Source organism: Panthera onca, chromosome E1 (genome assembly GCF_046562875.1).
Source record: "Panthera onca isolate mPanOnc1 chromosome E1, mPanOnc1 haplotype 2, whole genome shotgun sequence".
NCBI lineage: Eukaryota > Metazoa > Chordata > Mammalia > Carnivora > Felidae > Panthera > Panthera onca.
The window spans coordinates 12904204-12925933 of record NC_138352.1 but is presented as its reverse complement, the minus strand read 5'-3'; the positions used below and the strand labels follow the sequence as shown (position 1 = coordinate 12925933).

Sequence of the window (21730 nt, the reverse complement as noted above, 5' to 3'; positions counted from 1 at the left end):
ATGTGTATGTGGACAGTGTTTTAGCGGCATCTGTCGGGGCAGGGCCCCATCCTCATAGAGGACAGCAGGCCAGCTGGCCGGCCGCAGCCTTGCGGGGGCTGGAAGCAGGTAGGGAGACCGTGGGTCACGAGCGGCACTGCGTTCAGCAGGACCTCAGCCTCCCCGGCCCGAGTCCCACGGGGTGACGCGACGGGCCCAGACGAGGACCAAGCACCTTTTGTAGCGAGCAGCGGACGAGCCAGGCCCCCTCCCCTGGGAGCCAGCGAGTTGCGCTGTGGCCTCCTTGACCAACCAGATGTGGCCGAAGAGACGTGCGGGGACGCCTGGGTCCCCTGGTGGGCCGCCTCTGCCAAACGCGGCACGTGTGGGTGCACCACCATTCAATTAGTTATCCCCTCTTGTTGGCTATTTAGAAGTTTCCGCTTTGGTCCCACGACAGGGTCATCCCTGTAACGTTGTTGGGAAAACCTCGCCCACGTTTCTGAGTATTTTCTTAGGCTAGATTCCAGCAAGTACGATCTGTCACTTTCACAATTGCATCTCGCACTAGTGTTTTTTGTTTTGTTTTTTTTTTTTATTTTTGGGACAGAGAGAGACAGAGCATGAACGGGGGAGGGGCAGAGAGAGAGGGAGACACAGAATCGGAAGCAGGCTCCGGGCTCCGAGCCGTCAGCCCAGAGCCCGACGCGGGGCTCGAACTCACGGACCGCGAGATCGTGACCTGGCTGAAGTCGGACGCTCAACCGACTGCGCCACCCAGGCGCCCCGTCACACTAGTGTTTGATTGTATTAGTTTGCCCTCCCGACACTGAAGTGTTTTATTTTTAATTTGTTTTTATTCCTTGTTTTTTTTAAAGTAGGCTCTACTCCCAACGTGGGGCTTGAACGCACAACCCCGAGATCGAGAGTCCAACGCTCCACTGACTGAGCCAGCTGGGCTCCCCTTATCGAATTGATTTTTAGTCATTGGCTTTTTGATACAATGTTTAAATCTTCTTTTCTTCCTCCTCTCAGTGTTGGTGGAGCGAACATTGACTGTTCTGAGATCTTGTCTAGTGTGTGCGTGAGTCAGCGGGGAGATCGTAGCCGTTTATCCCCAGGTCCGTTTGAATATATTCCCAGCTATTTGTTGAGCATCTGTTGGGAGCTGGGCGCTGTGCAGGCCCTGGGGTTGGGCATGAGCAGAGCCCTCAGGGACCTTAGGCTGTAGATAGAAGAAGCTGGTTTTCCGTGGATAGTGTGTTTCATCTAATTTCATTTCTCCGTTGAGTTCAGATGAGGGCTTCTTAATAAAGTTAAGGTGGGAACCCATCTGCCTTCGATTTCGTGGATTGTCGTAGGCATCGTTTTTCTCATGTTTAAAAAAAAATTTTTAAGTTTGTTTATTTTTGAAGGAGAGCGTGAGTGGAGGAGGGGCGGAGAGAGAGGGAGAGGGAGTTGACACGAATCATGATGTAGTTGTGAACAGATAGGTTTTTAAAATCGTTTATGGTAGGAGAGAAGACCGTCTCTGTGCAGACAGGGACACCGTGGTTGAAAGGAGCTTGACTTTGTTGCTTCATAACCCCCCCCCCCCCCAATTTTGCCAAAAGGCATTGTTACAGATCCTTCATCAGTCAGCCTAAACTTTATTTAAAACTGGCCATCTTGTGCCTTGGGCAAATTCTCAGTCTTCTCTAAGGGCCACTGGACTGGGGTAATGACGCAGTCCTACCTGCCCCTCGGGGTCAGATGAAGGGTCCGGTGAGGTGCTCCGTGTACGTCGGTTGGGGAGTCGACACGCACAGGTGCCTGGGGAGTGTCAGCACCGGTGGCCGTCACCAGCAGGCACCGCCCAGGGCTTCGTGGGCTCCCCAGCAATCCGACACACCAGAGGTGACATTTAAACGCCTTTAGTCATAACGAATACATTAATTTCCACTTGACTGTTGCAAGAAACTCTTCGGGTTCCCTTTTCTTGTAGTTTTTTTTTTTTAATTTAACGCATACTTACCTATGGTAAACTGTATCCATTAATGGTTTTATTTTCTTTAAACTGTATCCATTTGAAGTGTGCGGTTTGATGAGATCTATCTGACAGATTTTTGCCCCGGTGAAGAGGTGAAATTCCGGGAACACTTCATTGCCCTGAGAAGATCCTCCCTTGTCTGTCTGCAGCCCAGCCCTCCCTCCCCCGGATCTGCCTTTTGTCACCGCAGATTGGTCTGCGTTCCCCAGAATTTTGTATTAATGGGATCATCCGACGTATTCTCTTGCGCCTGGCTCTCGCTCGGCGTGAAGTGTATGAGATCATTGTGGGGAGAGTCAGTCTTCCCTTTTCATTGCTGAGTTGTTTTATTTCTACTATCTGCAGAGAGCACGTTTTATTCATCCGTTCACCTGTCACGAAGGTGTGGATTATTTCCAGCTTGGGGCCACCGTGAATTAAGCGGCTGTGAGTGTGTGTGTGTGTGCAAGTCATTGTGTGGGCGTCTTGGGTTAGTACCAGTGGAACGGCTGGGCTATACGGCAGGGTTTTTCTTTTCCCTCGAAGGCGTTTTAGGTAGAATGTAATAGAGGTAACAAGGACTGGTGTGTGCAAACCCGAAATAAGTGTTGGAAAAGCTTTTACTGAATGTAAGCGTAACGTGCCAGTCTGTTACAGGACGTTTTAATATATTTTGCATCAAATAAGAAAATCAGCATTTACCCCCCCCCAAAAAAAAGTCACAGAGTAAATGAAAACATTCTTTTTTCTTGTTCTTGCAGTAAAAAAAAAATCACAGTTTTGAACTTCCTTAAAATTGGGGAGAAAGCCTCGCACAAAATTAGAAGTATAAATCGTTGTGGCTGGGCCCCGTGCAGGGTGGCGGGGAGAAGGGGCCCTTTGGAAGGTTCCGTCAGCATTGTCTGCTTCTCCTGCGCTCTCCCCTTTCCAAGGCTTCCCTGTGTGTCCGGGGGAGCTTCTCTGTGGCTCATGCTCTCGTGCATGACGTTTATGACTCAGCCCGCATGGGAGAGTGTGCCGCGCTCCGTGGGCCTAGCAGGAGAGGCGCCCTCTCCTGTTACTAAGGTGTTTGCCCCCTACTGGGCTACACCGCCACCCCGGGGTAAATCTTCTTTAACGATGGGGGGGGGGGGTTTGTTTATTTACTTATTTATTTTTTGAATGTTTATTGTTTTGAGAGGGGGAGAGAGGGAGAGAGAATCCCAAGCAGGCTCCACGCCGTCCGCGCAGAGCCCGACCGGGAGAGCATGACCTGAGCCGAGACCAAGAGTCACACTTCACTGGCTGAGCCGCCCAGGCGCCCCAGTTTTTTAATTCATTTTTAAGTAGCTCCCACCTCCAGTGTGGGGCTTGAACCCACGACCCTGGGATCAAGAGTCGCATGCTCGACGCGCCCAGCCAGGTGACCCTGTGAGCATTTTGTTTGTTTGTTTGTTTTTCAGGGATTCTTCTATAGAATCTTTTGAGAACAGTTCTGTTGTTTGGGGGTTCTGGGTGTTTGAACTCCCAGGTAGAGGATCTACTTTGGAATCAAGGTATTGATCGAAGGTTACTCTGAAGAATCCATAGTTTACGTCCCCACGCGAGTTAGGTGGCGGGGGTCAAAAGTAACGGAAAGCTGGGGACGTTGGTCTTTGCATAGTTGCAGTGTGGTAAGTCGCCGATTGAGTCGGCTTAGTGCCTTGTTTCGTGCTGTTTTCCATCCTCATTGTTAGTGCTACTTAATTAAATGCTTGGGGTCTCCTGCAAGACTCCCCGGGACCTCGCGGAAGCCCCGTGTGGCTGACGACGGGTGCCAGCAGCCGTGTGGTCCTGGGTTGACTGTCTGTCAGCCTTGCGGGGGGCGGGGGGCATGAGAAGCCTGGCCTCGGTGTTCTCACGCTCCTGGGTGCTCACCCTGTACTCCCCTCGCTCACTCCAGCACGCGCCTAAGGCCTTTGGGGATGGAGGGGTCAGTCTTTGGGGGGGGGGGAGGTGGGGGGAGGGGTTGGCACCCCTGAGTGCACCCTTTTTTTTTTTTTTCTTGATGTCACTGTTTCCCAGCCGAGATTATAGATGACTTTTGGGCAGGACTGTCTTTTTCCTTTCTCTTTTCTTTCTTTTAAATTTTCATTTGTTTTTGCGACAGAGGCAGAGCATGAGTGGGGAAGGTGCAGAGAGCGAGGGAGACACAGAGTCCGAAGCAGGCTCCAGGCTCCGAGCCGTCAGCACAGAGCCCGACGCGGGGCTCGACCTCACACACCGTGAGATCGTGACTTGAGCCGAAGTCAGATGCTTAACCGACTGAGCCCCCCAGGTGCCCCTGGGCAGGACTGTCTTGTACTAAACAAACAGGTTGCATGTTTTACAGTGCTACCTGTAGCTTTGAATTTAATGAGGCATTTTACACTTTCAGGATAAAAGTTCATCTGTCCGAGCACTTGGTGAGGGGAGGTTTGTGGCACTGTTCGCATTTACGTGGTCAAAGTTACAAATTAACTTACGTGCCTGCAAAGTTCCCGGGGGCAGCAGCCCTGATCCCCGTGGCTCTGAAACCCGGTGATTGATGATAGAGACTTGACTTCAATTAGATCCTCTTAAAAGGTGGCTTCTGTGAAAATCACTGCGAAACGCATCTGGTAAAGCTCTTTCCTTTACAGCCAGAGGGAGCACTAGATAAAATTTCTTTCTTTTCCTTGCACGCTCTGAACTACGGGGAGTAGAGAAAGGAGTCAGCGAGTGGGGACCACACCACCAGCTTTGTCGCAGGGGGAAGGGGCGGAGGAGTCGCCTGACGAGGAGCGTCTGGGAAAAGGTGGCGAACGTGTAAAGCAGGTCACGTTTCTCACGGTTTCTTCCCTGCTGATCGGATCTTCTGAACTTGGGAATTCCGGTCTGACCGAACCCGCAGCGTCACGTGCTGCCTTCCTTCGAAGTCTCCTACGTTCATACAGCCCTTCCTCATTACTCGTGGGTTCCATATTCGTGAATCTGCCTTCTAACGTTTATTTGTAACCCCAGAGCAGTGCTTTCGTGCTTGGGAACACGTGCGGGCAAGTGGAAACTGCCTGGCGCCCCCTGAGGGTTCGGGGGGCGGGGGGGGGGGGACACGGCACCGTCCTGCCCCCCTGTCGCGGCTCCCCCTGCCGTAAACAGGGTCCTTTTTGCGGCCCGTTTAGTGCTGTGTCTTCCCCCTCGTGTTGGTGATTTCGCCGTTTCAGGCAGCCCCGAGCGCAGTGCTGAGGTGCTGTCCGTGTCCCCGAGTGCAGGGAGGCTCTGATGTGCCCCACCGAGATGTGGCAGATGAGCTTCCTCCAGGCCTGAGTTCAGTGTCGGCGAATCAACAACGTAGACTAAACGAGATGCCCTTAAACGGAAACACACCTAAGGTGAGCCTGGCTATTGACGGCTGAGAAAACGTGATCAGGGGGCTCGCGGGAACCCAGCCCTGCTCTTTCCCGGGAACGCCGGTTTAGTGCCCGGCCGTTGCTGGGACACGACTGCCCCAGTCACTACAGCGGGCTGTCTCTGGCCCTGTCCCTCCCTCCAGGCTTCAGGCTCGGCCAGCTTATTGCCTCATTTACCATCCCTCTGGGGTGTCTGAAGGGGGTCTCCCGTGAACTCAGGGTGACACAGCTCTCCCCTGTCCACATAGATGTGCACGTCAGATGTCGGGAAATCAACCCTGACTCCCTCCTTTCATTTTCCAATTCATCCTGCCTCCAAAACATGTCCCCGAGCAGTCTGCCTGCCTCCGTCTCTACCGCCTGCCGCGTTAGAGGAGCCCCCCGGCCCTGCTGCCCACAGTGCCGCCCCGGCTTCCTGTGATAGATGCCACTGTGTGCACCTGTCATGCTCTCCCTTTTCTGGGCATGTGAGCTGTGCCGGCACTTGACTGGCTGTCCCTTTTCAGACCCAGAGGAAGCAGGCCGAGAAATGCTTCGGGCAGCGTTGGTAAGGGTTTCCCCGGGTCAGGGCTGCTTCTGCAAACCGAGACCGGCCTCTGAACCTGGTAGGAATATTTTTGAGGCTGGAAGGGATTTTTTTTTTTTTTCTTTTTTTAAGGGAATAAACGTCTAAACAGTAGTTTCAGTAAGAGCTTGAAGAAAATCTTGAAGGAACGCCCTTTCAAAAGTAGAGTTTTCTTGCTCGGATCTTACTGAGACCACTGCCTCCTGGAACAAGGGGATGAGATGTTACCACAGTGGTTTCTGCTCGGTTTGTTTAGAAACCAGTAACAGATGCCAAGAAAAAAGCTTAGTCCGGCCGACTTCTGTGGTGCCACCCGTGCCCTCGTTGCCCGGCCTCGCGACAAAAAGCGGGCACGGCCCGCCTTCCTCCCCAGCTCCTCTGTGGTGTGATGGCTTCGTCCCCACTGGTTCGGTTTGTTCTCTGTCCGCTGAGTAAAAGGATGGGTGGAGTGCACAGATTTTGTAACATTCGTCTTGTGGTTTTACAGAGAAAGGGGTGATGTATAATTAGAAAGGCCGAAAGGGAGCAGAGGAGACAGGAAGGAGGTACGCAGCGCTTGTGCAGCAGAGTGAATGTCCGGGGCAGAAACGCGCGGTCCCCGCCCCCGCCTGGGCTGAGGCTTTGAGTTTTCAGAGAATCGCTTGAATTGCACGCCACGATGTTCATCGTTTTCGTGCCCGGTGAGGGCTGGGCGTCTTCTCGAAGCACGGAACACCCAGTGAATGAATTTGATCTTCCCTGCGTCTCATACTAATTTTGTCTTCCTCCAAGTGGTAAAAGTACCAGAAAGATCCCTTCTGGAAATAGCAGTTGAGTTTATCATAAGCGATTGGTGCTTGTAATGCATTACTCTAATCGAGTTGAAGGATGAACTTTCCAGGTAGCTTTGTCTCCATGCCCTCCTACAAAGCTGTTACACTTGTTTGATCTTTAAATATTTTCCTTTGGACCCAGGACGGTGTGAACCGTCCGTTCATTCTCCAGTGGGATGATGAGTGTTTATACTGAGATGATGGAATACCTCACGCGATTATTAAAAGCGTGTGAAGCTGGTTCGGCAGACGCTTTTCATCCTTGAGAATGGGAATCTTAGATCACGGAACCATCAAATGGTCAGAAGTGAAACTCGTAAATGCGAGTCAACACTTTCAGTTTGTTTCCTACGTACGGGGCGTGGTGGGCGACGGGAGAGCGCCGTGGGAGAGGCAGCGGACTTGGAAGAGCAGGTGGGATTCAGATGGGAAACTAGAAAATGTTGCAAGAGTTGTTCCTATGACAGCGATGCCCCTGCGTAGTTTAGAAGGTCACTCCCCACGTGGAAGTTGACGTGAGTGCTCACAGTAGCATTATTTCTGGCAGCTGGCTGTTCCTCCCCCTAGAACGGACAGAGTAAGGCGCAGCCCTGCGGTGGAATAGTATTGAGCCACGTAAAGGAACGAAGCGCTGATCCGTGCTGCAGCAGGGCTGAGTCTCGAAAACACGTTAAGGGGTAGACGCCCGACACAAAAGGCCACCTGCCGTGCGCAGGCGAACCCATAAGCACAGACAGGTTGGTGGTTGGCGGGGACTGGGGGTGCGGGCAGCGGGCAGTGAGGAACGGCTAATGGGAATGGAGTTTTCTTTTTGGGGCGATAAAAACCTCCTAGAATTAGATAGTGGTGACCGTCACGTGCCTTTGTGGATGCACTAAAACCACTGAGTGGTACACGTAGAAAAAGTAAAGTTTACGGTTTGCAAATTATATCTTAATTAAAAAAAAAAAACCACTCTCCCTTGAGGAAACTGAGCTTTGATACCATTTTCAGATTAAAGCAATTTTCAAGTATTGTCATTTTCATCTAAATAGTGGAACCCACAAGGTAACCAGCACTGATTGGGTTTGATCTTTTAAATTCAGATGCACTGCATCGATTTCAGCCCCCTTGTTTAACAAATGCAAACAAACATTTGCCATCTTGGAGGAAAGGAAAAAAAAAAAAATGGTCGCACTAACTAACTGATGGAGAGGAACAGCCCCCTGTCCCCCTCCACCCCACCCCAGACCTGCCCTGGTGCAGCCGTTCTGAAATTTGATCAGCTGTTTACTTGTCACACCAGGTATTTCCAATTTAAGACACAATTCTCCGACAGCTTTTCGACTGCCTGTTTCAGACACAATCTGTTGACTTCGCGTTGACCACGGTAGTCTCTGCTGGGCCACGTGGTCTCCCCGACCACACTGCCTTTCTTGTACAAGTCTGCTTTTCCCGGAGCTGTTCTTTGCCCCAGTTTGTCCTTTGCCTGGTTTTCTTTGAAATCACCGGTTGCTTTCTAACATACTCCCCCTCTGCCCTCAGCTTCTCTCGCATGTTTTCTGCCTGCCTGGACACATCAGTCCCTTGGCTGTGCCTGGACAGTGCCCCCCGTCCTGCTCAAATCCAGAGAGGTTTCTCTTTGTCTACGGCGTGGCCTCTGTTTTGACTTCGCTACCAGTCGTTCTGGGCTTCCCTCTTGGTTGGAGCACCTTTTCTTAGTAGGTCCCTGTCTTTTCTGTTTTGGGTTTACCTTAAGTCTGCGGAAGCATATTTTCTAGAAGTTTCCTAAGAAAGGCTATGTGGGAAGTTTGTGTTCTGAGTTTGCCCATTAGAGAGTGTCTTGACGTGTCCTTAACCCTTCTTATTTTTGGATTTGATATAAAATTCGTTCAGTAAAGTTTTCTTGTGATTTTGAAGGCTGTTTCACTTGCATCATGTTCATGAGGTTCCCCCACTGTGTTTCAGGGAGCCGGTTTGTTCATTTTTGCCAGTGTGTAATGTTTCATTGTTTGAATGTAGCACAGTGTTTACAAATCTCCTCCACTCTTGATGGGTATTTAGGTGGTTTCCAGTGTTGGGTTATTGCTGCAGACGCGGCTCTGACCTTTCATATTCACATTTCCTGGTATCTGTGGGAAGGGTACATCCCCAGCAGGCAGCTCTTGTAGAAAACTCAGTTTGCGGGTCCCCCCAGCGCGCCCCCGTGATCTGTGTGGCCCCTCCGTCATGCACTTACGTCTGTGTGGGGCTCTGCCTTGGCTCTTCTCGTTCTTCCCACGAGGGACCACACTGCCTTCTAATCCCTGAAACAAACCGGTGAAACCTGCTGGCGTTGTAGTTTGCAGCAGCAGCAAATCCGGAGAGCTTCCGGAAAGAAACTGACGTCCCTCGTGTAGGAGTCACGAATACAGCTTCTCCCTTGGTTTATTATGGCCTCTTTAAAGTCTTCCAAGTACGTGTTAGGATTTCTTTTGGTAAAACTCTTGCACACTGTTGACAGATCAGTTCCGTCTGCTGTTCTGTAGTGTCTGCTTCCTGTGGGGCGCTAATCTACGGAAATGCATTTGTGCTTTGTGTAGCGATATCTTTGTGACCAGCAGCCTTGTTCAACCCTGTCAGTGATTGTAGGAGTTTATCTTTAAGGTGTTTTTACCTTTTCTGTGTGGGCAAACCAACTGTGATATAATGATGGTTTCTTTTCTTTCTTTCTTTCCTTTTCTTTCTTTTCTTTCTTTCTTTCTTTTCCTAACCTCTTTCCATTCCTTATGTCTTCTCTTGCCCTGTGTAACTAGCTAGGGCATTAGGATTCTTCCGGGCTCCCTGGTTGAGAAAGATTGGGCTGGAAAATCCTCTGAGTTCAAAGGCAGATTTCTTCTCAGTGTTAACGGAGAAGCTTTCAGCTTTTCCCTACAGAGTATATAACATGCAGTATAAATTGTACCTACCCTTCATCCTGTGACAAGAACATTCGTCTGCCTCTAGTTTTCCAAGAGATTTTTTTGCAGTCGTGAATGCATGTTCCGTCATTTTGGCACTTTTCCTGCACACACACGTGTGCACAGGCACACGCGTGTGATCCTCCCGCATCAGAGGTCCGGGCCACCCCTGCCCCGGCCCCAGCGCTGACCAGCCGTGGTTGGAAACGTGAAGTGTGCCCTGGTATAAAACGTGCACTGCACTTTGAAACCTTAGTACAAAGAAAATCATGCAGAATGTCCTATTAATTATTCATTAAATCGGCTGTATGCCGAAGTGTCACAGATTATGTTGGGTTAAAAATTTATTAGTAAAGATCATTTTACCCGTTCTTTTAGTTTTTTGACATAGCTGCTAGAAGATTTAAAATGACGTATATGCCTCACGTTTTAGTATTGTTGTGGATAGCACTGGCTAGACAGACCAATGCTTGTCGTACAAATTTGGTTTGTAACGATAATCGCTGTCACGTATTCAGGGCTTCCTGGACGGCTGCACTGTTCCAAGCGCTTTCACGATAACCTTGTGAAGTGGGAGGATTTTCTCCATCTCCTAGAGGAGCAAACTAACAGGCGTGGAAAGAGGAAGCAGCTCCCACACACACAGTCTAGAAGGTGGGCCGTCCAGGACCACCCTGTGGGCACCTGTCTCCTGGGCCTGTGCTTTTAGTCACTGCCTGTCCTGACCGTGGTGACGTCTCCCATCAGCGGGAAAAGGATGTGCTTCTTGACAAATGGTGATGGCACTTGACTATCCAGTCAGAAAAAAGCTTAAAAATTCAGATTTCCTTTGTCATTCTGTACTTAAAGGAACCAAAAAACTCCAGATGGAGTATGGATCAAAGCATGTATACTTTAGGGGCGCCTGGGTGGCTCAGTCGTTTAAGCGTCCAACTTCAGCTCAGGTCATGCTCTCACGGTTCGTGAGTTCGAGCCCCACATCAGGCTCTCTGCTGTCAGTGCGGATCCTCTGTCTCCCTCTCTCTCTCTCTGCCCCTCTCCCTCTCCCCTCTCCCCCCTCCCCCCTCCCCCTCCCCTCTCCCCCCTCCCCCCCAAATAAATAAACAAACATTAAAAAAAGTATATATACTTTATATATACATGTTTGTGTATGTGTACGTATGTATTGTATATACTTTGGTAATTGACTTGAAGGTTTTTCTTTTAAGTGTAGAATGACAAAAATATGTAAATATATATAATACATATTATATATACACATACATGTGTATATGTAAATTTTAAAGTGAATATTTTTACAACTTCATTGGGAAGGAACCCCATTTCCTAATAAGATCACAAAAACCCAGATCATAAAAGAAAAAATAATTTACAGACTTCATATGAATGGACTTAACATATAAATTTCTATTGTTTATGTTTTGTGTGACATAAGTTAAAAAGTTCAGATGTCTCATAGAAGTTAAGACGGTGCAGTTGGAAAAAATATTTGCAACGCTTACAAGCAAAGGATTACTATCCAAAACATACTAAGAGTACCTGCAAATTAATAAAAAGACGAACCGAAAAGAGGACCAAAGATATGAACAGTTCACGGGAGAAGCATAGACAGGCAATAACGATAAGTGTTGGGTATTCCTAGTAAACGGGGGAATACAAATTATAGTAGCCGTCAGATTAGCAAAGCGTAAAAGAGCGTTGGTGGAGTTGGGGGACGCGGACATCCTTGTAGTGTGTGGCGTGGAATTTGGGGGGGCGGTTTGGTACCACGGCCCGTGGTTGTACTGCCCGGACCTTGGTTTCCCATCAGCACCACAGTCCACTAAAAGCCGGGGATCGTTGGCGAGATGGCTGATCGCGGGGCTGGGGCAGGGAAAAGTACAAAGTGAACCCGCCTCGAAAATCTTCTGATGGCAGAAAGTCTAGAAGTGCTCAAAAAGTGCTGGGGACGGGTTGCAAGCCACAGGAGCCAACGTGAAGCAGCTGGCCGTTGGCACCAAGACGAACGGGCAGGGGAGGACGACGGACTGCTGGGTGGCCTTCCCCTCTAGAGCGTCTCCCACGCGCACTCACCAGTTACACAGGGACATCACTTTACAGAAACCCGCCGCTCACCTTTACCACACGTTCGAGGTTGGCGTCACTAGTAAATGGACTCAGCCAGGTCACGGGCCTTCGACATGATGCGCTGAGAACACGACCTTGCCTCTTGTGTCGTTTTGGCCAGAGTGCCCCACCTCAGGGAAGTCAGAAAACCTCCAACAAATCCAAACCGGGGAACCTTCTACAAATTAAGGGGCCGGTCCTCTGCCCCTCTGCCAGGGCTCAAGTCCACGAGACACAAGGACCAGGGAGCTGTCACAGACCGGGGACTGAGGACGCAGGGCGACCACAGGCAGGGGGACTCCTGGACTGGATCCAGGAGAAAGGACAGTAGTGAGAGAGCTGGAGGCGTCCCTGGGAGTGTGGCCGCCTGTCCGCGCCCAGCCAGCGGTAACTTCCTGGTTGCAGTAACTACTGGGGTTACGTAAGGCCGAGAAAGAAGGTGGTGCTGGGGGAAGCGGGCGGGGGGGGGGGGGGGGGCGGGGGGGGCGGGGAGATGGGGACTCAGGGACTCCACGTGGTTGCCACTTCTCTGCAAGTCCGCAGGGATTCAAGACACAGAGTTCAGTGCCCACACCAGCGCTCTGCAGTTCAGCCCTCCCCGCCGTCTTCCCCAGACGCACCTGCGCAAGCACGGAAAGCCTGGTGGAGACGCTGATCTAGCTCAGCCTGTGGCAGCAACTCCAAGGTCATCCGTCGGAAACGGGAGTACGGCACACACTTTGCCGTGCGGCGTACCGGTTTCCAGAAGTTGAGATCCATGCGCTCCAACGCAGGGAAACGTCCAAGACCTATTCAGTGAGAAAAGTAGCCTGTAGAAAAGTACATACCGTTTAACCTTTGTTATGCAGGCCGTAAGAAGGGCCTTGTGTGTTTTGCGTTTTATATCCTGTCCCCTGGGCCTCTACCGGGACCACGGTAATCCTGTATTTCTTCTCTGATTTAGAAACAAGAAGAGGGGCCTCTGGCTGGCTCGGTCGATGGAGCATGTGACTCTAGATCTCAGGGTTGTGAGTTCAAACCCCATGTTGGGTGTAGAGATTATTTAAAAATAAAATCTTCAGGGGTGCCGGGATGGCTCATTCGGGTAAGTGTCTGACTCTTGATTTCAGCTCAGGTCTTGATCTCAGGGTCGTGAGTTCAAGTCCCACACTGGGCTCCATACCAGGCATGGGGCGTACTTTAAAAAAAAGAAAGAAAGAAGAAGGAAGGAAGGAAGGAAGGAAGGAAGGAAGGAAGGAAGAAAAAGAAAAGAAAGATAAAGAAATTAAAGTAAAATATTTAAAAAATTAAAAACAAGAAGAAAGTAAGTTTGGTGTGTTTTGCCTTCAATGAGGTGATCCTTTCTTTGGTTAAAAGTACTCTGGGTGATCATTTAGTTTTCATGCTTTATTTCATAAGCAGTTTACTTTGATAAAAACAAACATGAAGACTGGAATTTAACCTTCAGGGAGACTCTCTTACTGGCCCACCTTTGTGGCTCTTAGACTTGTTTCAGTAGAGGTGCTCTCATTTGGGCCACGCCAGAGTTCTGGGGAATCACGCTGGACCCCACGCCGCGTGTTGCTATCTGGTTGCCGTGGGCAGAGCGTGCGTCCCACAGGAGGAGGGAGCACGGAGAGCAGATCAGCCGCGGGAAGAAGCCCACTGGGCCCGCTCTTGGCAGGCCGGGGTCGGCGTAGCTCCTGACACCCTTCCTGTGTCCTGAGCTTGCCTCGTCGTGAAATGATGATGATGGGTGGTGATGGTAGGAGGGTCCCCTGCTCTGCTCCGTGGCTGTTTTTATGCCAAAAGAGATTCTGTATTTCTGGGACGGTATCTGTGTTTCTTTGCAAACTGATAACGTGCTTTTAAAAATTACCCGGTTGACTGTTGTGCATTAGTATGTATCCCTTTAGTTAACATGGGAGACCTCACGAGACTCTGACGGCTCCGTAAGCCTGTTACCTGCTTGGACCTTCCTGTCTTTGTTTGTTTATTTATTTATTTTGAGAGAGAGAGAACATGAGCAGGGGAGGGGCAGAGAGGGGGGCGAGAGAATCCCAAGCAGGCTCCATGCTGTCAACACAAAGCCTGACGTGGGGCTCGATCCCACAAACCGTGAGGTCATGACCTGAGCCAAAATCAACCACCTGAGCCACCCAAGCGCCCCAACCTTCCCGTCTTTTCGTCTCTGAACTTGCATTTAACGGGTCCCTCTTCCATGCAGACTTCTTTGCAGGTAGGTTTCCGGGAAAAGTATATACACTCCAGCAACCGGGGTGACTTTGGATATAAAATTAGTTTGGGAAAAGAGTAGAGGGTCCGGACTGAGGATTTGTTTGGGGGAGGGGAGTTCGGCTGGGGGCCACGTCCCGGGAAGGACGAGACAGTGCTGTGTGGGCACGGACATGCCCCTGTGCCCCTGTGCGCGTGGCAGGAAGAGCCAGGCCTCCGAGGGCCTCTCGCCCGGTCCGCTGTCTGAAGGTGCCCTTCCTCTCCCGGACAGCACCTCCTCACCCTGGTGGCCAGTGTCTGCGTCCTTCAGGATTGTAGCCCAGGGTGGTATCGGACCTTGCCCAGATCTCCTCCTTAACACCAGGGAACGCCACTAGGATTTTTCCCAGAAGTCAGTCCGCTTTTGCGGACTGCCCCCCTACTCTCCCAGGGACTGATTTGGGGCATCCTTCCACTGAGAGCTAGGAGCGCCTGGCCTCCCGGATTAGTCCTTAGCACACCACATGGTGGCATCTGTGACTGCTGCCGCCCCTGGGTCCTCCCGTCCCTGTCATGTGCCGGGGAGGCACAGTGTCCCCATCTCTGTGGCCCCAGCGCACAGCTGGAGGGTCGGCAGCACCGTTCGACAGGCATTGTTTAGGCTGAACACACAGTGAAAACTCAAGCCCTTTTTGAATGAATGCAGAGTCCTCAGCAAATACCTTGTTTTATTTTTTTATTATTATTTTTTTACTTTGAAAAAGAGAACAAGCTGGGGAGGGGCAGAGAGAGAGAGAGAGAGAGAGAGAGAATCCCAGGCAGGCTCCACACGGCCAGCGTGGAGTCTGATGTGGGGCTCAGACCCATGAACCGCGAGATCATGACCTGAGCCGAAATCTGGAGTTGGACGTTTAACTGACTGAGCCACCCGGGGGCCCCAGCAAATAACCTTCTTAAAATAATGAGCCATGTGTGTGTGACCAGTAGCTAGAAAATGGGAGAACAGGTTTTCCAAGTGTGTTAGGCTCTGTGACCTAAGGTTCCCAGGTTGGTGAGACCTTCTCCTAAGGAGACACAGGCAATGGGGGGAGAGGGGCCCCTCCGCCTGGGTCCCCAAGCTCGGGCCTCTAAACAGAGAGGTGGCCGTGGTCATCAAATCCTGAAGGGGCTGTGTACTTTTACTGGTCTTCACGGAGAGGAATGGGAAGCAGGACATTGAGAGAAGAACATAAATGCGTCTCGTATGTCACAGAATTGTAGAAGAGAGAGGCCTGCGTGGTCTTTCTGTCTTGGGGGCATCGTGACTGTGGCCCGGATTTCACCTCGGCGATCCTGTGCCCCCCACCGTATTCGGTGCTTTCGTAAGGCTGCTCCCCACACACGCACTCCTGGTTTCCTTCTGTAACCCACGCTAGTTAATATATTATTTATCACGTGTACAATACAAGTTCCTACTGGCTGGTAACCTGTTCCCACAACTGAGCCAGTGTGCGGACAAAGGGCAAACCGATTTTAATTATTAAGAAAACCATTTCAGAAAATAAGACAGAAGTACTGGTAAATATCAGCAGGGCATGGCCCGTCCTAGGTAAAACATGAAGATCCTCTTTTTCTCCCCATACATGTTCAAAGGGTCATTTAATTTATCGGCCAACTTGGCTAGTTGTCAACCTTTTAACTGTGTCTTTATTTAGCCAGCAGAGGGCAGCACAGATTGACTTTACCGCATCCAGTTTTTTTTGTTTGTTTGTTTGTTTGTTTGTTTTTACTTTAAAAGGCATTTAAAACTGCTGTACCAACTATTTTCTAGCACAGTTTGAATTTTTTCTTCTTTCTCATCTGAGAATTAGTGTTGTTGCTAACCCGTCTTTGTGGAGGACGATGTTTTGATGTTTACATTTAGCCTCACAAATACTGTTACATTCTTATTTTGTGAAGTATTTGTGACCTGTTTGCGAAAGTCTGCCCGGACTGGTGAGGCTGGTGATGGTGGCTGCCGAGTGCAGTACGTAGGGACATTGGTCCACTGTCACCAGAAAGTGGGGAGTCGTTTAGCCAGGGTCCCGGGACTAGTGCCACCTGGACCCGCCCCGGGAGGAGTGTGACCCCAGACGCGGGTTCTCGAGCACCAGGGCTCTGCGTGAGCGTCTGATAAATGTATCCACCCCCTTCTCAGGAAAAAAATGCGTGTAAGCTCGGAAACATACGGCTTCTCAGTTTTATGGCGTTTTATGCTATCGATAATGGATTTTCTTCACACAGAAAAAAAGACCAGAGTTTGTGAAGAATTGTACCTTTCTATTCTTTCCTTACGAGAGTTAATGACTTCTTGGGAAAAATTGAAATTCAAATTGTGTGTGAAAAGGAAAGGGCAGAAGGGCATGGTTTAGATTGTTGTTTTTTAATATATACCTAATTGATTCTGACTTTTTTAAAGCATTTTATTTAAAAATTTTTTATTTTATTTTAGAGAGTGCAAGACACCCCCCCCCCCCCCAGTGGGGAGGGGACCAGAATGAGAGAGAATCTTAGGCAGGCCCCACACTCAGCACAGAGCCCGACGCGGGGCTCGATCTCACGACCAGGATCATGACCTGAGCTGAGATCAGGAGTCAGAGGCTCGACTGACTGAGCCACCCAGGCGCCCGTTGACTTTTTCTTTTGATGATAAGAGTGTTTTAAAAAAAAAAAAAAAGTGCCAGAAACTCTGCCTCACGGCAGTCCGTATTGGCAGATAGTCAGGAACCCCAGTACGCTCTCCTCCAGGCACAAGGTTCGCAGTTGTCATGGGATGGCCATGCTCTTTGAATTCTTCGTTTGACTTCTTTGCAACACACACATATTTCCTTTGTCCTCAGCACCACCCCCCCCTTTTTGGGCAAGATCTATTCATATCTGTGAGGAAAACAGTACAAATGTGTGTCGTTTGTTTATTTTATTTCATTATTATTTTTTTTGTGTTTATTTTTGAGAGAGAGAGACAGAGCACGAGCAGGGAATGGGCAGACAGACAGAGGGAGACACAGAATCCGAAGCAGGCTCCAGGCTCCGAGCTATCGGCACGGCGCCCGACGCGGGGCTTGAACCCACAAGCTGTGAGATCATGACCTGAGCTGAAGTCAGACACTCAACTCACTGAGCCACCCAGATGTCCCTAAATCCGTGTTTTTTAGGTAGCCCAAGCAGTGGTAACCTTCCAAAGAGTTTGCAGTATGTGCAGGGGGGTGTGTGTGTGTGTGTGTGTGTGTGTGTGTGTGTGTGTGTTTTGCTGCAGAGAACTGCTGTTTGTGTCCCCACCCCCCACGTACAGCGGCTCTTCTGGTGACGGTGTGCCCCGTGCCGCCCTCCTGCTGGCAGCTGGCCAGGAAGGATCTAAGCTGCAGGGGAGGAGGCCATCAGGAAGGGGAATGATTTACCCTCACAGCCCAGAAAGGCTGCAGGGCTCCATGGGCCTTTGAGAACGGAGCTGAGGGGGAGGCTGGAAACGGGAGGCTGGATGGAAGGTGTTCATGGCGGGCAGGTAGGCTCTAGTCTCCTCTCCTCTGTCTTGCCACAAGGCGATGTCTCTTCCGCTTTCTGTAAAACACGAAGAAGGTTTGACTCCCGAAGGAGGATGTGGAGATGCGTGGCCTCGAGCGTGCGCGCCCGGTCTCTCCTCCACCTGCCCCCCGGCCCCGGGTACTGCTGGCCAGGGTTACAGCCCGCACAGCCCAGGTGGGAGGTCGGAGGGTGGCTCTTGGGGTTAGTAGGACAGAGAACCCACAGAGTCGCTCCCGGGCTCTGCGCGGCACCCCTTTTTTATTTACAGGGAGACCCAGCCCACCACACACCGCTTCCGATCAGGTTGTTGGTGCCGGGCTCTTAGACAAGGAGAAACAGCCTGTGTTTACTAGATGTTTAAGGAAAAGCCTCCGCGTTAAATAGGAGAACAACGCAAGTGGAAGAAAAGATACTTGAGGAACCACACCATAGCAGAACGTCTTAAAAGCCACGGACTTCAGAGTCATAGGGGTGGTATTAATGAAACAAGAACAGGATGCTATCCAGAAGGAATATTCAGAATTAAGAGTGAGTGCGTGCACCCTGAAAATAGCAGAAAGGAAACACCGAGGGCCAAGCGTGGAGGACGAAGCAGAGAGCCGTCCGGTGCAGGTGGCCGTGACACGGTACCCCTGACCGGGTGGCCTCTGCAGCACACGTGTCTCTCTCTGGGTGTGAGGCTGGGGTCAGAGAGCCGGCCCGCGTCAGCACCTCTTGCTGAACTCTCTCCTCCTGGCTCCCAGAGGGCCGTCCCGTGTGCCCACCAGCTACGGGGACAGCCAGCTGCCCTCTGGCCTCTCCCCGTGTGGCCGCCGGTCCCACGTGAGCAGGGACTCACAAGCCGATTGCCTCCCAGAGGCCTCACCTCCAGACTCCATCGCGGTAGGGTTTCAACACACAGATTTGGGTGGACACAGGCCTTCGCCCCATTGCCAGAACCCTTCCTAGAAAGTGGCTCGACGAGGAGATGAAAAGCAGGGTGAAAAGATAAAAACCAGAGGATCCACGGCAGAGGGCCAGCGTCTAACAGAAACACTGAGAGCAGCTGAGGAAAAGGGTAGGACATCATTAGAGATCATAAGACTTCAGAATTGGGGTCTACCTAGGGGCCAGCATGGTGCATGGAAACGAACTCGCACCCGGGCAGCTTGTGACAAAGCTGCACAGCACTGAGGGCAAGGGCCCCGAAAGCTTTCGGAGAGGGGAAGAAGGTCCCACGGAAAATTCTGGGAGTCAGAAGGGCACTGTAGCTAACAGCACCGTGGGGACAGGGGACGACGAGGGAGTGCCTTCACCGTCGCGAGGAAATGATTTTAACTTACGGTTCTGTACCCAGACAACATGCCGGTCGAGTGTGAGAGAAGAAGAGGGGTGTTTGTGGACACGCAGAATCCACGCAGCAATGAAGACCCGCCCCTGCGCGTCCTTGTTCTGTTAGCAGAGGGTAATTCAGGAAAGAAAAACGCACGGAGTCAGAGGAACCAGAGCCGGCAAGTGCCAGGGGGACGGGGGGAAGCTGCAAGGCCAGGCCGCGGAGGCGCGTGGAGGCTTTTGGAGGGCCGTCGCCAAACACAGGCTGCTCCGAATGTTTAACCCTGTGGACAGTTTCCTGCCTTAGTGTAGAGAGTTTGCCATTCGGCCCGTAACGCAGAGAACTCGGCAAACGGAAAAAAAGAGACACTTAGCGCCCGTCTATGGTAATTTTAACCACAGTAGGTTCTATAGCTAAGTCGTGAGCAGTATTTATGGAAATAGTAAGTGTTGATTGAACCCAGAATTTACGTGTGACTCTACCGCGTGCGTGCCAGTGTGTGTGTGTGTGTGTGTGTGTGTGTGTGTGTGTGTGTGTGTGTGTTGGGGGGGGAGGGGAGAGGTAGAAGCCAAGCCTTCGTCCATCGTGGCAGGCAGTTGGTGTCCAGAACTGAAAACTCGGGAGCACATCGTGTGGGTGTGTTACTTGGAAACAGGGAGGTGATTAGCAGAAGGCCTAGCTAAGAGGGCTACCTCTGTGGAGCACGATGCAAGGGTGGGAGATACAGTTGGGCAGGAAACTGTGGGTTTCTGTTTTAAGCCATAGGTACTGTTTGTTTTTTGTACGATGTGTGCATGTTCCTCTGGTTGAAGAAGATGAACCAGGCATGAAGGGTCAGAGAAAGATCCGGAGGGGCTGCTAGCAGGGTCGCGTTAAGAAGGGTCTTAAGACCATGAGGAGGAGCTGAGACTTCTAGGCAGCTGATGGGGCCGAGGCAGACCTAAGGAGAGGTGCCCGGCAGCCTGTGGTTTGGGGTCCGCCCTTCTCCATCCTGCTCTGCTGGAGGCTGCCTGGGTGCCCTGTGCCCGCAGGCTCCCCTGCCCTTGGCCCCCGCCGGAGTTGTCCAGGCGGTTGGTCAGAGGAGAACGAGGTCCAGGTATTTTCTCCCTGCCAGGCGGCTGAGGGTTAGCCGAGTCCTGTCCCCAAGGCGGCCAGCCACCGCCACCTGCGGGCCTGGCCCTGATAGGGTGCTCCTTCCTGCTGACCCTGGGGTGCTTCCCCGCCACTTGTGGGTCTCCCCAGACCCCACCCTTACTTCTGTAGACAGTGCCTCAGTTCACCCTCCAGACTCCCGCTCCTTGGGATCATGACTGATGTAGGTATCACGCAGAGAGAAAAGTTTCCCCGGGACGTGACGTGAATATTCATGCACGTTTCCTCCCAGCGTCATTTCAAACCTTCACGAGGTTGCACGTTCCCGCCTGCCTGTCCCCAGAGAAGACGAGACGGGGGTAAGGGACTCAGGCTATTGAAGGTGTTTTATCCATTGGAAACATAACACGTCTTGAGTCACAACACCGGCAATCCAAGCGCCTTCACGTGTGAGGTGGATGCGAGTAGCTACAAAGGGCTGTCTTTCCCTCTGTTGGTTTCGTCCTTGCTGTGGGGCTGGGCCAGGGGCTGGGCCGCCCATCTCGTTACGCACGCGGCTCTGAGGCCTGGGCAACTGTTGCGCTTTTGTATTTTCCTTGTTTTCCCGGTGAGTTCAGAGTGTGCTTTGAACTTGTGCACAGCTCCGCTGAAGGAGCCGCGTGTGATCTTGGTGCCGTATTCGGGACCGATGCTGGAGCTGTGCCTGGCGAGTAGGGTGGCACTTTGTTTCCGTTTGCCCGGGAAGGCCAGGTGTCTGCCTGTTGGCTGACGTGCTTCTAAATAGCACCCACCTGCAATCTGAAAAATGTCCCAAGATCTGGGGTAAGTAATGCAGTCACTCAGGAGTGAGTCAGACGTGGAGTTTGGTGCTTTGGTAGTTAAACTTCTGTTTTTAGGAACCGAAGTTGCCCTTCATTCACAACTTCGCTTTTTAAATAATGTCATCTGTTGCACTAGCTTCGGAACAGCGGTGACCGCGCGGCAGGCAGCGTGGTGGCCCGCCAGGTGCGCCTGCCGTGCTCCCGGTTTAAGGCCTGAGCGGCAGTTCTCCTGCCAACAACTTACACAACCGGGACAGGAGCCGGTCGTGAAGGGGCCGCCGTCCCCACATGGGGGGGGATGAGCCTTAGAATCCCTCCTGGGAAGTGAACTGGCCAGCGGTGCCGCGCAGGGCGGGGCTGGAAGTCCGGGAGGTCCGGGCAGAGGCTGAGGCGCGCCCTGCGCCCTGGGGCCGGGACCCTGGTGGCAGCTCCGCCCAGAGACGGCATGTGCCTTCTCCCGCCCGCCCAGGCCAGAGGGCTTGGGCCACCCTTGACCTCTCTCACACCCACAGGGAGTCCGTCAGCAAGTCCCTGGCGCTGCCTTCCGAGTGAATAGAGCAGGACTTTGATCACTGTCCCGTCGCCCCTCGCCTGGGTGGCGGCAGCGGCCTCCCTGCCCGTCTCCCTGCTTGTGCCCCTGCTGCCCCGCGGCCGGAGTCATGACAGCGGAAGTCCGCTCCTTCACTTCGTGCCCGCCCCTGGCAGCGCCTCCCCGTCTCACCCACCGCGGAAACAGCCCCCAAGGCCCTCCGCAGCTCTCCCCTGCCTTCCCCGCCCTCCGGCCTTGCCTTCCCCTCCCGCCGCTGTCTGCTCCGCTCCAGGCCCGGGCCAGGGGCAGCCAGCCCTGACCCGCTGGGCGCTTACCTGCCCACGTACGTGCATTGTCCTCCCCGCTGCCCTCCCTCCCCAGCCCCTGCAGCCCTACGTGCCACGGAGGCCGGTGCCCGGCACGCCGTGGGGTACCCAGCACCCCACGTGCCCGGAACGAAGCCAGTGGA

At 52.0% G+C, this 21730-nt stretch overlaps 1 protein-coding gene and 1 long non-coding RNA gene across 2 annotated transcripts in view; one reads left to right on the top strand and one right to left on the bottom strand.

Moving 5' to 3' along the window:
• Positions 1 to 21730, top strand: part of CYTH1 (cytohesin 1) — a 79802-nt gene that overhangs the window by 14528 nt on the left and 43544 nt on the right. The window lies entirely within an intron of this gene.
• On the bottom strand, positions 4351 to 12223 carry LOC132687249 (uncharacterized). The gene is made up of 2 exons (XR_009613998.3): positions 11784 to 12223; positions 4351 to 5333 (listed from the first exon to the last, which is right to left on the bottom strand). It is a non-coding gene; the product is annotated as an uncharacterized LOC132687249 (long non-coding RNA).